This window comes from Peromyscus maniculatus, chromosome 7 (genome assembly GCF_049852395.1).
Source record: "Peromyscus maniculatus bairdii isolate BWxNUB_F1_BW_parent chromosome 7, HU_Pman_BW_mat_3.1, whole genome shotgun sequence".
NCBI lineage: Eukaryota > Metazoa > Chordata > Mammalia > Rodentia > Cricetidae > Peromyscus > Peromyscus maniculatus.
The window spans coordinates 80,696,040-80,708,323 of record NC_134858.1 but is presented as its reverse complement, the minus strand read 5'-3'; the positions used below and the strand labels follow the sequence as shown (position 1 = coordinate 80,708,323).

The following is a 12,284-nucleotide window of genomic DNA, read 5'->3' as shown; positions in this document are numbered from 1 at the left end:
ACGGGCAAAGGGGCAGACACAGTGAGGGGCAGAATTAGTAAGGAAGTGACGGTTTGAATGTGGAGTCCCCGTCCCACTTTGCTGTCTACTGCTGTGATAAACATCCTGGCCAAAGGCAGCGTGGCAGAGGAAAGGGTTCATTTCGCTTTCAAGTCATAGTCCATAAGCCAGGGGAGATGAGGCAGGAACCCGGAGGCACGAGCTGAAACCGTGGAGTACTGATGCTTGCTGGCTTGTTCCTTTTGACTCACGTTAGCCTGCTTTATCAACCCAGGCCTGGCTGCCCAGGGGTTGCACCACCCAGAGTGGCCTGGGTCCTCTCACATCAATTAGCAATGAAGAAAATGAAACAACCCCCCCCCACACACACACAGACATGCCACAGGTATAATCACAGGAACAATCACGTTAAATAATCCACAGGACGCTGTTTCAGACAGTGGAGCAGGACACAGGGGGAGTGGCTATTATTATTATCTTTATTGTTCTGAAGCTGGGATGACGTATGTAACAGCTACTTAACAAGCATGTGGTAGAGACTCCCTTCCTTGAACAATTCTGTGATGACTGATGGCAGTGTCCCTAGGTGAACTGACAGAAATTAAGTTGAAGATAAAGGGGCATGCACAGTCTCCCCAGGACTTCATAGTGTGCTGTCTACACAGCCTCACACGTGGCAGAGTGGTGGGAAAACAGAATTTGTAAACTAACCAAAGATGGTGACTCACTGGCCCCCAAGCACCCCGAAGGTACCAAGCCTTGGGGAGATAAAGACAGGCTTCTGGTTCTACCACGAACTGGCTGTGGACACCAACCTAGAGCGAGGGCTCAGTGCTTAAAAGCATCCATTGCTCTTGCATAGGAACCTGAGTTTGGTACCCAGCACTCAAGTCAGGCAACTCACAACTGCCTGTAGCTACAGCTCAAGGGGATCTGATGCCCTGGCCTTCTATTGGGCACCTGGCACTGATTTGCACATGTAGACACACATACACATGTATGATGGAAACCATATAAATCTTAAAAAAAAAAAAAGTATCCAACTGTGGGTGCTCTGATTTCCTCATCTACCAAATGGAAACATTAGCACCAGCCTCAGGGTAGGTGAGAGGTCCCAAAGGAGTCAGTGCTTGTGTTTAGCACACTAAGAAACGCTAGGCACTCAGAAATAGCCAGAACTATTACAGAGGACCTGCCACTCTCACGGTGAACAACAGAGAGCGAAACACTGATATATATCCTTTGCATACTAAAGGGACAATAGCTATCCAATTTTGCTGTCTAGGTAAATTGTTATTTAAGACTGAGATTAAAAGATATTTTCAGATTGAAACTAAAAATATTTACAACCACCTTTAATCCCAGCACTCGGGAGGCAGAGCCAGGCAGGATCGCTGTAAGTTTGAGACTAGCCTGGTCTACAGAGTGAGTTCGAGGACAGGCACCAAAACTACACAGAGAAACCCTGCCTCAAAAAAAAAAACTATATATATATATATATATATATATATATATATATATATATATGATGCATATATATGCATTATATATATATGCAATAAACCACTCTTCAGAATTACTAAAGGGTTACTATGCTAGAAATAAATGAATTTCTCTGCATGCTGACCAGGTCTCCATATCAATTGCTCTCTACATAAAGGAGATGTGCCTTTGAAGAGCGTTGAGAGATGCACTGATCTGTGGGCATAGCAATACGTCACGAAGAGTCATTTTAGCTATGTTTGTTCAGCAGAATAATAGCATTATGTTCTCCCTTAGGGCCTATGACCTGTCAGGTTCTTATTCCTGTTAATGGTACCAGGTACGAGTTCTGTCTCATGGAGCAGGCCTTAGATTAAATCAGAACATGGTTCACAAATGGGTAAGCCTGATGACTACTTTTCTCCTCTGGTAGTATGAAGAGCCTCTTCCAGCGATATGAAAGCTAGCCAGGAAAGATGGAGTTTCCAGGGAGTACCCATTGATTTCTCCATGTGCTATGACTCCAGTATGTGATATCTTCAGCAATAGTATCTTGCTGTCAAGTTCTAAAGGGTAACCAAGAGCTTTAGCAATGTCCTGTAAAATTTATAGACTCATTGGCCAACAACCTGAAAAGAAGTAACCCCTTTCTGGTACTGTTTTTTTTTTTGTTTTTTTTGTTATTGTTGTTGTTGTTTGTTTGTTTTTTTATTCACTAGCATATGGTGTCTAGTTGGGTTATTGTCTACCCATTATAAAACACACACACATACAGAGAGAGACAGAGAGACAGAGAGACAGAGACAGAGAGAGACAGAGAGACAGAGACAGAGACAGAGAGACAGAGACAGAGAGAGAGAAAGAGGGTGCACTCATACCCCTCTCCCAAAAGCTCAGTGATATCCTAGGAACATGGGGTAGCTGGAAAGACTGTAAGACCCAGACATGGTGGATAATATTAGTGTTTTCTGGACACAACAAGGCACTTGCACACATAAACTTACGGCAATTATGACAGCATGCACAAGACCTCCAAATGCTCAAGCTAGACAAAGTGCCAGCATGGAATGGGAGGGATGTGGGCATGAAAATCCCACCACTGGCTGAGAAGCTATTGGTATTACATAAGTTCTGGGAGAGGACAGTCACTTTTGTTTCATGATGTTACCCATGGTAAGTGAACCACACTTCATGGAAAGCCCCACTGCCAATAATATATGGATAGCACAGGTCGGACTGATGTGTTTAAAGAAGGGAGAGGAGGAGGGAGGGGGGACAGAGGCGATTCAAAGTTGGGAGGTAAGAAGGTAGGAATGGGCCGGGCGGTGGTGGCACACGCCTTTAGGATCTCTGTGAGTTCGAGGCCAGCCTGGTCTACAGAGCAGGATCCAGGACAGGCACCAAAACTACACAGAGAAACCCTGTCTCAAAACAAACAAACAAACAAACAAACAAACAAACAAACAAAACAAGGTAGGAATGGAAAGAGTAGATTTGGGAGAAGTTGGGGAAGTAGGGATGAATATGATAAAAATATATGAAAGTCTCAAAGAATTATCTAAAAATCTTTTCAAATGTAAATAAACATAAAAGTAAAATCAAACAAATCCATTAGTTTATAAGGCTGAGTTATAGGAAGCAAATGCCATCAGGAAAGATATTTAAAAATTATTGAGTATGTATTGACTGTATAATGACCACTTTTTCATGTTTTGTATGGGCATGGACATTTGTGCCTGCCTGCATGTGCACGTGGAACCCGGAGGTTGACGGCAATTGTCTTCAACCGATTTCCACCTTGTTTTTAGAGATAGCTTCTCTCACTGAATTTGGGGCTTGCCAATTCTGCTAGGATGGCTGGCTGAAAAGTCCCAGGAGTATTTCTGTCTCTCCCTCTCCAGTGTTGGGTTTACCATTTTCACATGGGTGTCAGGGGTCTGAACTCAGGTCCTCACGATTACATGGCAAGTTCTTTACCAACTGAGCTGTCTCTCCAAACCCCCGTCCCATGCATGCATGTGTGTGTGTGTGTGTGTGTGTGTGTGTGTGTGTGTGTGGTGTGTGTGAGCATCTGCATGTATGTGCATACCTGTGTGTGTGTTGAAATAAAATTTCAATTTAAAACTAAATTTTAAAAAATAACAGAAGTTGTTGAACAAATAACTGTATCATCATGAGGTTGTGTCTTATAAGGGATGAAGACAAAAATACTGAAGAACTTCATGCACTTACAGAGAAACATGCCGTTCAGTATCTAGAAAGTTAGCTTAAGGGTAATGTTTAACGTGTAAAATACAATATAGAGCTTCTAAACTGTCGGGGGATTGGAAATGAAAAATGAAAGAAATAACAGGGTCGTGAGAAAGGCAAATAGAAAATACAAACAAGGCACCAGTGTTGGGAAGATCCTGCCAGTAAACAATATAAATTCACCGTGAGGAAGGTGTGTAAACAGATGTTGGAACAGTTTTTCAATAGTAAACAACAGACTATGTTATGTGGCTGAGTTGGTCTAACTATTTCCTGCAAAAGTGCAAGGGGCAAGATGTGTAGTGAAGCTTTATAGTGAAATGTGTCTAGTTCCTCATGAGTGCAGTTGTGGAGGGCAAGGAGCTGGGGAAGCTGAAATGGACAAAACCAATACCTTCCTTTAAGTTCATGTTGCCATGTACTGATGATTCTCCATCTGCTTTGATTTCTCAGACTTTTCTGATTCTTCTTATAAAAGCTTAGAGGATTCCACAATTCTCTATGTGCTTATCTGGTATTTGTGCTGGTTTTCCACATTCTTCGGATTTTTAATTTCAAATTCTCTAGCAAGTGGGAAAGAGGCTGCTTTTAACTTTTAAAAATCCCTTCCATATTCCAGAGACTGTTGTCTGTTCTTAGCCCTTAAATCTGCAACTCCCCACAGTCTCACTTTTAGCACGGCACAGAGGTGCCAACTCAGTCATAAACTCAGAATTATTCAAGCGTGGGCTTTCACTTAATTGCAAATCATAATTGAGTTTGGGCAGCCACTAACTTTCCAAGGTACTGGATGAATTACTCAGTGATTATTGCTTTTTTAAAGCACGGAACTCAGAGTATCTACCTGTTTAATATGCTCGATGCTGTAACTGATTCATGACCCCCTAGTCCCCTCTCAGGTTTCACATTTACTACAGTCTGTTTTGAATTTCTTCCCTATATGTTCACAGAGTATTGAAACTGGTAAAAGACAGGGTTGTTCAATGACCCCACTTAACAAATGCAAATCATTAAAAGTCACATAATCAATAAATGGTGGGGACAGGACTAAAGTTTTCTCTGTCTCCCGCTCTGTCTGTCTCTGTGTCTGTCTCTCTGTCTCCTTCCCTCTCTCTCTCCCATTTGGTTTTGATTAGATAAAGGTCTCACTCTGTAGCTCAGAACTCAAGATCTTTCTGTCTCTGTCTCCTGCCATGCTGGCATGGCTGGGGGTGGGGGATGCCCAGCATGCCTCTTGACTTGTGCTTTGAAGGCTGGGACTTTGGAGTGCGTATGATGTGCTGTGCAATATGATGGGAAGTGGATTAAGCCAACAGAGTTCGTCTCTCTCTCTCTCTATCTCTCTCTCTCTCTCTCCCTCACCTGTGCCATTTGATGTGTCTCATGACAGAGAAACGGAGACAGTTGGAAATTCGGGTGAATATTGAATGTTTGGGAGTTTTATCATCAGGTTTCCCGAAGAAACCCATTATCGGTCCAATATGGTATCTCTATTGTTAAGAGCCTAGTGTGTTCTCATTGGAACTTAGAATGTTCTGCTATCCAAATGAGTGTAAATAGGACATGGAAATGCCTCCCGTTCTAAGCACACAGGCTGAAGGCCCGGTCGGAACAGAGCCCAGGCAGGGGCCCAATCACTGTGACTTCATACTCAGGAATGGAATGTGAAAATAGAGACCATCTGCAAGGAAAGAAAGGTGATGCACAGCTCGTGTGTAACCTAACAACTTTAAGGACTTGCCTTAAAAATAAGCAATATAGAGCACAGTCTGCTGTGAATAACCCAGCCCTGTAACAAATTATCATTGGCTTACCGGCTTCAGAGCTGCCACCATGTGACCGGCTCATCCGGGTCCTGTCAGTTTCTTAATAAGCTAAGCACACGGCAGCATTCAGCTCTGCAGTCTCACGCCAGGGCGTTTTGCCCACGAGCAAGGGAACTCAAGTTAAAAAACAAGGCACAAATGTTAGTAGCCTCTCGGCTGACCTTCACCTACACTGTCCTAACAAAACATTCCAGACGGGGGGGGGGGGGGGGGGGGGTAGAGCAAAAAGAACAGCAAAAATGGTTTTCACGGTTCCGGAAGCCAGGAGGTTCTGAAGGTTTGTGCAGGTGGGATGCGTCGTGAGAACCCATCTCTGCTCCGCCCTTCCTCTGTGGCGTCCTTCCAGAGTGGATGAGTGCTGCGTGCCCCTCAAGGAAGAGGCCTGGGTAACGTCTCCTTTGTAAGGACCTTCACTTCATTCACAATGGAGGAGCCATTGTGACCTAAGGGGCTTCTAAGGCCCTCCCTCTGCATACTATCATACAGAGGATTAAGTTTCAGCCTGAATTGGGGGGAACACATTCAGTTCATAGCTCAATTTTATTCATAATCACCAAGACTCGAACATGATTCAAATGTGTTTCACATCTTGAATGGACAAATGTGTTAGGCAGAGCTTTCCTATCCCGGGATCCACTTCACATAACCAACACAGAGGCTTAATAGTATTTATAAATGCTCAGCCAATAGCTCAGGCTTGTTACTAGCTAACTCTTACACTTAAATTAACTCATATTTCTTATCTATGCTTCACCATGTGGCTCATGGCTTGTTACCTCATTTTCTGTATGTCCTGCTTGCTGTCTGGTATCTCTTTTGACCCTGCCAATCCTGCTCCCAGAGTCCTCTGTGTCTGGCTGTCACACCTCTATTTCCTGTCTGACTACCAGTCTGTCAGTTTTTTATTAACCAGTGAGAGTAATACATATTTACAGTGTACAGAAGGATTGTTCCACAGCACACATGCACTGTAATACAGCCGTATTGTGGAACATTATTCAGCAATCAGAGGAATAAACTTCCTCTGGGTCAGATGTGGGTGGACCACCACTGCTTTGTGCTTAATCAGGGGGCAGTAAACTATTTGTCTCGCAAGACAAATCCAGCCACACCTATTCACAGATTGCTGGTGATGGAGTTGAATAGAGGCAAAAGCAACCACATACCCTTCAAAGCTGGCAATATCTACTACTTGCCCCATCAGAGAAGTTTGATAATCCCTGTGCTTAATGAAGGGGGTCAGGTGCCAAAAGCCCCATGCTGTATGGTTCCCTTTATAGAACATTCTAGAAAAGGCAAAACTGTAGGGATGAAGGATTCATTGTTCCTGGGGGTACGAGATAAATGCAGAGGATGACTGAAAAGGGTACAGACCCAGTTTATGTCTTTCCCTTAGGGTTCTTGTACAAGTTACATTCCTGTGAACTTGCAAAAGCTAACACAACAGATACAACTGAGAAAAAAAAAAAAAAACCCTAAGAGCTAAAAAATGACGTTTTAAACTTCCAATTATAGAAACTGTAATGGAAGATTTTTAGATGGAAGGAAAGGAAAGTCATTGCCCAGATCGGCAGCAATCTCACCCCAGGTGACAATTCCAGCGGGACCCGGGTATCTAGAGATGACTGTGCGCCAGTTCTTTTTATGACACTTTCAAGCCTTTCCTGCTTGGTCACCCCGCCCCCACTGATTTCCATACCTTGTGAGCCTGTCCTCAGCAGTCCTAATTTTGAGACCTGGCTGGGAAGAGAGAACCTTTTCAACTGAGTGCTCATTTATCAGCACCAGGGAAGTCTATAATTGCCTTGTCTAGCCACACAAGCTCTTTAATACAGCAGTTCTCAACCTGTGAGTCTCGACCCCTTTGGGGTCAAATGACCCTTTCACAGGAGTCGCTGAAGGCCATCAGAAAACACAGATATTTGCCATACGATTCATAGCATCTCAAAATTACAGTTATGAAGTAGCAACAAAAATAATTTTATGGTTGGGGTCACCGCAGCATAGGGTATTAAAGGTTGAGGAACCACTGCCCTAATCACCAGTCACTAATTCATCCAAGAAGGAAGAGCTAAGATCCTCTCATGCCACCACCATGGCCTAAGACCAGCATCTATTTTGGAAAAAAACAAAAACAAAAACAAAAAAACAAAACAAAACAGAAAGCTTATTACGTGCATAAAATCCAGTTGTGTCTCAGTCAACTATACTAGCCATACATTAATAAAAATTTAATCACATGTATAGTTTCCAGTGGTTTCTTTATACTTGGGCAAGCATTCCTTTGAAAGGCAGTTTGAAGGGATTAAAAAACGATTTTGAAGCATCCCATCCAAGTGCTCTGTGATGCATGGATCAGGAAGCCACTCTTAATTAAGGGTGAGAGTTTTCAGTTCGGCTTCCAGTGTATTGCACTGAAGACCTGGTATTTTAAAAGGAGGAAAGGGAGCTGGCCTGTGCTGTGGGTACAGCTTAAGTTAAAGAACCTTCTTATGTAGATCAGGACAGTGCTGTATCCCCTTTCCAGTTAGACCTTTTCTTCTTTGAAGTATCATCCTTTACATGTTCAGAGGTTCCCCCACTCCATCAAATCTAGATAGCCTCTTGTTAAAGGGAAAAGATGCAGAATTTTAAAGATGTTTCTGAGGAAGGTCTCAATCATCGTGACTGGATTGTGCTCACTAATTTTCCTGTCTCTGTGTCAGAAAACTAGAACTAACATTCTGTTTAAATGGAAAGAAGACACACACAGCCTTTATTTTTTCTTTTCATGCAGTTTATGTAATAAAGAAATCATCAAAAAGCCTAAGCCTCCTTCCAAATCAAAAGCCATGGGAGTTTTGTGGTGTCTCGCTGTCCCTTGCTTCATTTATTGTGGGGGCTTCGCCTGGTGGGTCAGCTTACACAGAGCAAACCAGCTACTCCCTGATCTCATGCGCCCAAATTACCAGCCAGTAACAGGAGGAAAAGGGAAACATTAGAGCTGGCTTCCATTTGCTCAGGCTTCTGGGTCGTGGACCCAGGAACACAGACAACGCAGCTCATTTGCAGGGCTGCTTCAATGACTTCTCCCTGGGAGGGAACCACACAAAGTCATCCTCAAACTCTCTGACCTAGGGAAGCAAAGGCAGATGAAGAAATTGGGGTATGACTTGCCTAAGAGTAATTTGGAACCATTTCAGAAGGGATTCAAGACATAGAGCTTAAGTCTGTAAACCTGATTTAATAAGTGCACATCTTCAAAGCAATACTGTACATTTAAGCACTGTTCCATCCTTCAGCTGAAAACAAAATTACACCTAATAGATTACTGACAAATTGCTCTGATACCACAGCAGCTGGGGAAAAAAAAAAACCAGTACATTTATCTTGTCTCACTCATTGTTCGTTAAGGTTACACCATCACCCATTTTTACAGGTCCTTGCCATCCTATTATAAGACTTGAAATCAAATCAAATGTTGCAAGATACTTAAAGATAAACCTTTCCAAAAATTGCTACTAGAGGCTCAGAAGGATTGCTCTGTCAGCCCAGGTCTCACACTGCAAACAGGAAGACTTGAGTTTGGATTCCCAGTACCCATTTTAAAAGCTCGGCGGGCAAGGCACACTGGAAATCCCAATCCTGGGAAGACAGAGACAGGAGGATTTCTGGGGCTTGCAGCTCAGACAGTCTAGCTGGATCAGAGAGCCTAGGCACAATGAGAGACCTTGTCCCTTGTCTCAAAAAATTAGGTCGAGTGTAATTGAGGAAGACACCTGACATTAACCCCTGGCCCCCACCTGCATGCACGTATGTACACATACACATACACAAAGCAAAAAGAAAAAAAATGTTGTTAAAGTTCAAAATTATCTGCTGAACTGAAATCACTGCTACCCATTAAGTCACGTCAACCAGGGACCGTTAGACTCAGCAGAAGATGATACCGGGACCATATGCTGGCTGTTCTAAGTGTGGTGTGGGGAGCTGACCAAAACTCTGTCCTGTTCCCTGGGATCTGAGACCTAAGGGCCTAAGTACCACCATGTTCCGGTGCCAAGAATGATTGGAGAGGTGTCTAAGACAGCCTTCCTCAGGCTGTGGCCCCTCAGTACAGTTCCTTATGTGGTGGTGACCCCAACCATAAAATTATTTTTGTTGCTACTTTGTAACTAATTTTGCTACTGTTATAAATCATAATGTAAATATCTGTGTTTTCCGCCAATCTTAGGCAACCCTTGTGAAAGGGTCATTCGACCCCCCCCCCCGGGGGTCGAGACCTACAGGTTGAGAACCACTGATCTAAGAGTTTGCCAATTTGTCCTGTAGGCATCTTGGTTGATGTTCAGGAAGGAGAAGGGAGGAGGAGGAAGAGGAGGAGGAGGAGGAGGAGGAGGAGGAGGAGGAGGAGGAGGAGGAGGTTTAGGGGGAGAGGCTATGAGGAGAGGGTACCCCAAAAATCAGTTCTTCCTATAGGCTGTCCTCGGGAATGTGGAAGACAAATTCATTATCGTTTCCTACCCTTCTTCTGCACACAACACAACTATTTCAGCCTGTGAAGAAAGGAATACATTTTAAATCTTGGTAAAATACTTTGGTATTTCTTCTCAGCAAATGTTTCTATTGTGGTATGCAGATTTTAAAGTTACTTGTGCTTTAAGAAAAATTAGAATCGCTTCTCGGCCTTTTGGCTAAGATCAAGTGTAGAAAAATTAGATAGTCTAGCTTTCTCAATTAAGACCATTTATAAATTACTATCATATAATCCCCAGTGTATTTGTACTGCATGGCTTTGTTGGGGGGGGGCGGGGGGGGGGAAGGTGATGGGGGAGGGGCAGGCAAAGGACCAACAGTCCCTACCATCTAGGCAGGCAGAGATAGCTGTCCACAGAAGCAACCTCTGGTGAGCTGTGTCCAGATGGTTGTGTGTTCCAAAAAGCCTTACCACTACCATCTCCAGAAAGAAGTAATAATGATGGACAGAAATGACATAAAAATAGTGAAAATGTATGCAAATATGATCATGTCAACAAAAAATTAAAAATTAACGAAGTGTTTCAGAAAAAGAAAAAAATTGTTATGTATTATTACATTTTAATGAGCATTTTGCATTTTGAAAACGGGAAAATTGTGCCTTTAGATCAGTCTGTTCCACTAATGAGGAACAGTAGAGTAATGAGGCTATCACAGCTTCTGTCCTTAGGCCCAGTTTTGTGACAACGGACCTTCATAAATTCATTTTCAATGGGTAACTAGGCAGGTTCGTCCATCCATGTTCACTCATGGTAGATGGAGAAACACTTTTTATTAAGTTTGATTTCAAAAGCCTTGTTTGGAGCTGGGGAAATGGATCAGTGGAGAAAATGTTTGCAGCTAAAATGTTTGTACTCAGATGACATTTGGTGAGTTTTTAGTCTCCTTGATGGTATGTGACACAATTAATCTTCAGAATTTTTGTGTCTTGATCTTTATAAAACATTCATTGTCCAAGCCTGATTTTTGACTGCTTACAAATATTTGGGGACCATATTAACCTCAGCTAAAACTTCCTATCAGAAAAAAAAATGATAAATTAGAAAAGAAAAACCTCTTCAAAGAAAAAGAGGAACTTTACCGTGATTCTCTTGGGTCCACACTTTTGTTTTGATTGCATAGTTCTTTGAAGGTTGCAATTAACTTTTTAAACTCCTCTGCATCGTACAGCTCCATAATGAGCAGGCCCATCTAGCCTGAGACAAGCTTTTTACTATTACAAACATGTTCCGCAGGGTTTTTTTTTTCTACTAATGAAGTGAAAATTAGATGAATGGAAACTTTTTCCAAATTTCCAAAAGAGCCCTACAAAAAGCCTCATTTTCAAGGGCTGAAGTGCAGAAATACAAAAGAAGGAAGAGCAAGGTACGCATGAGGATTGTGAGCAGGAGGACTGTGACAGGAGGACTGTGAGCAGGAGGACTGTGAGCAGGAGGAGTGTGAGCAGGACTGTGAGCAGGAGGACTGTGAGCAGGAGGAGTGTGAGCAGGAGGACTGTGACAGGAGGACTGTGAGCAGGAGGACTGTGAGCAGGAGGACTGTGAGCAGGACTGTGAGCAGGAGGACTGTGAGCAGGAGGAGTGTGAGCAGGAGGACTGTGAGCAGGAGGACTGTGAGCAGGAGGAGTGTGAGCAGGACTGTGAGCAGGAGGACTGTGAGCAGGAGGAGTGTGAGCAGGAGGACTGTGAGTAGGAGGAGTGTGAGCAGGAGGAGTGTGAGCAGGAGGACTGTGAGCAGGAGGACTGTGAGCAGGAGGACTGTGAGCAGGAGGATTGTGAGTAGGAGGAGTGTGAGCAGGAGGACTGTGAGTAGGAGGATTGTGAGCAGGAGGACTGTGAGCAGGAGGAGTGTGAGCAGGAGGACTGTGAGCAGGAGGACTGTGAGCAGGAGGAGTGTGAGCAGGACTGTGAGCAGGAGGACTGTGAGCCTTTGACTTTGCCTGACACAAATGCATCTGTCACAGCTTCGGCTTTGTTGTGGTTCTGAGCACTACGGATTATCATGTCTTTCAGTCATCTCTCTCAGTGTCTCATCATCACAGTTTCAAGTGTCTCTTCTGGAATCCTATGACAGTCTTCCAAAAGGAACTCAAAACTGAGTCGTTTATTTCACCGTTATTGGCTTACCTGGGCATATCTGACCACTCTGCCATGGAAAATGCCAACCAAACAAAGTCTTAAGTTCTGTGGGTTTTGTTTGTTTGTTTTGTTT

The 12,284-nt window shown here is 43.4% G+C and overlaps 1 long non-coding RNA gene across 1 annotated transcript; it reads right to left on the bottom strand.

The window, feature by feature from the left end:
- Nucleotides 1-2,631: 2,631 nt before the first annotated feature.
- On the bottom strand, nucleotides 2,632-5,711 carry LOC121830916 (uncharacterized). Its single transcript, XR_006074244.2, has 2 exons — nucleotides 5,095-5,711; nucleotides 2,632-4,295 (listed from the first exon to the last, which is right to left on the bottom strand). It is a non-coding gene; the product is annotated as an uncharacterized LOC121830916 (long non-coding RNA).
- Nucleotides 5,712-12,284: the final 6,573 nt, after the last annotated feature.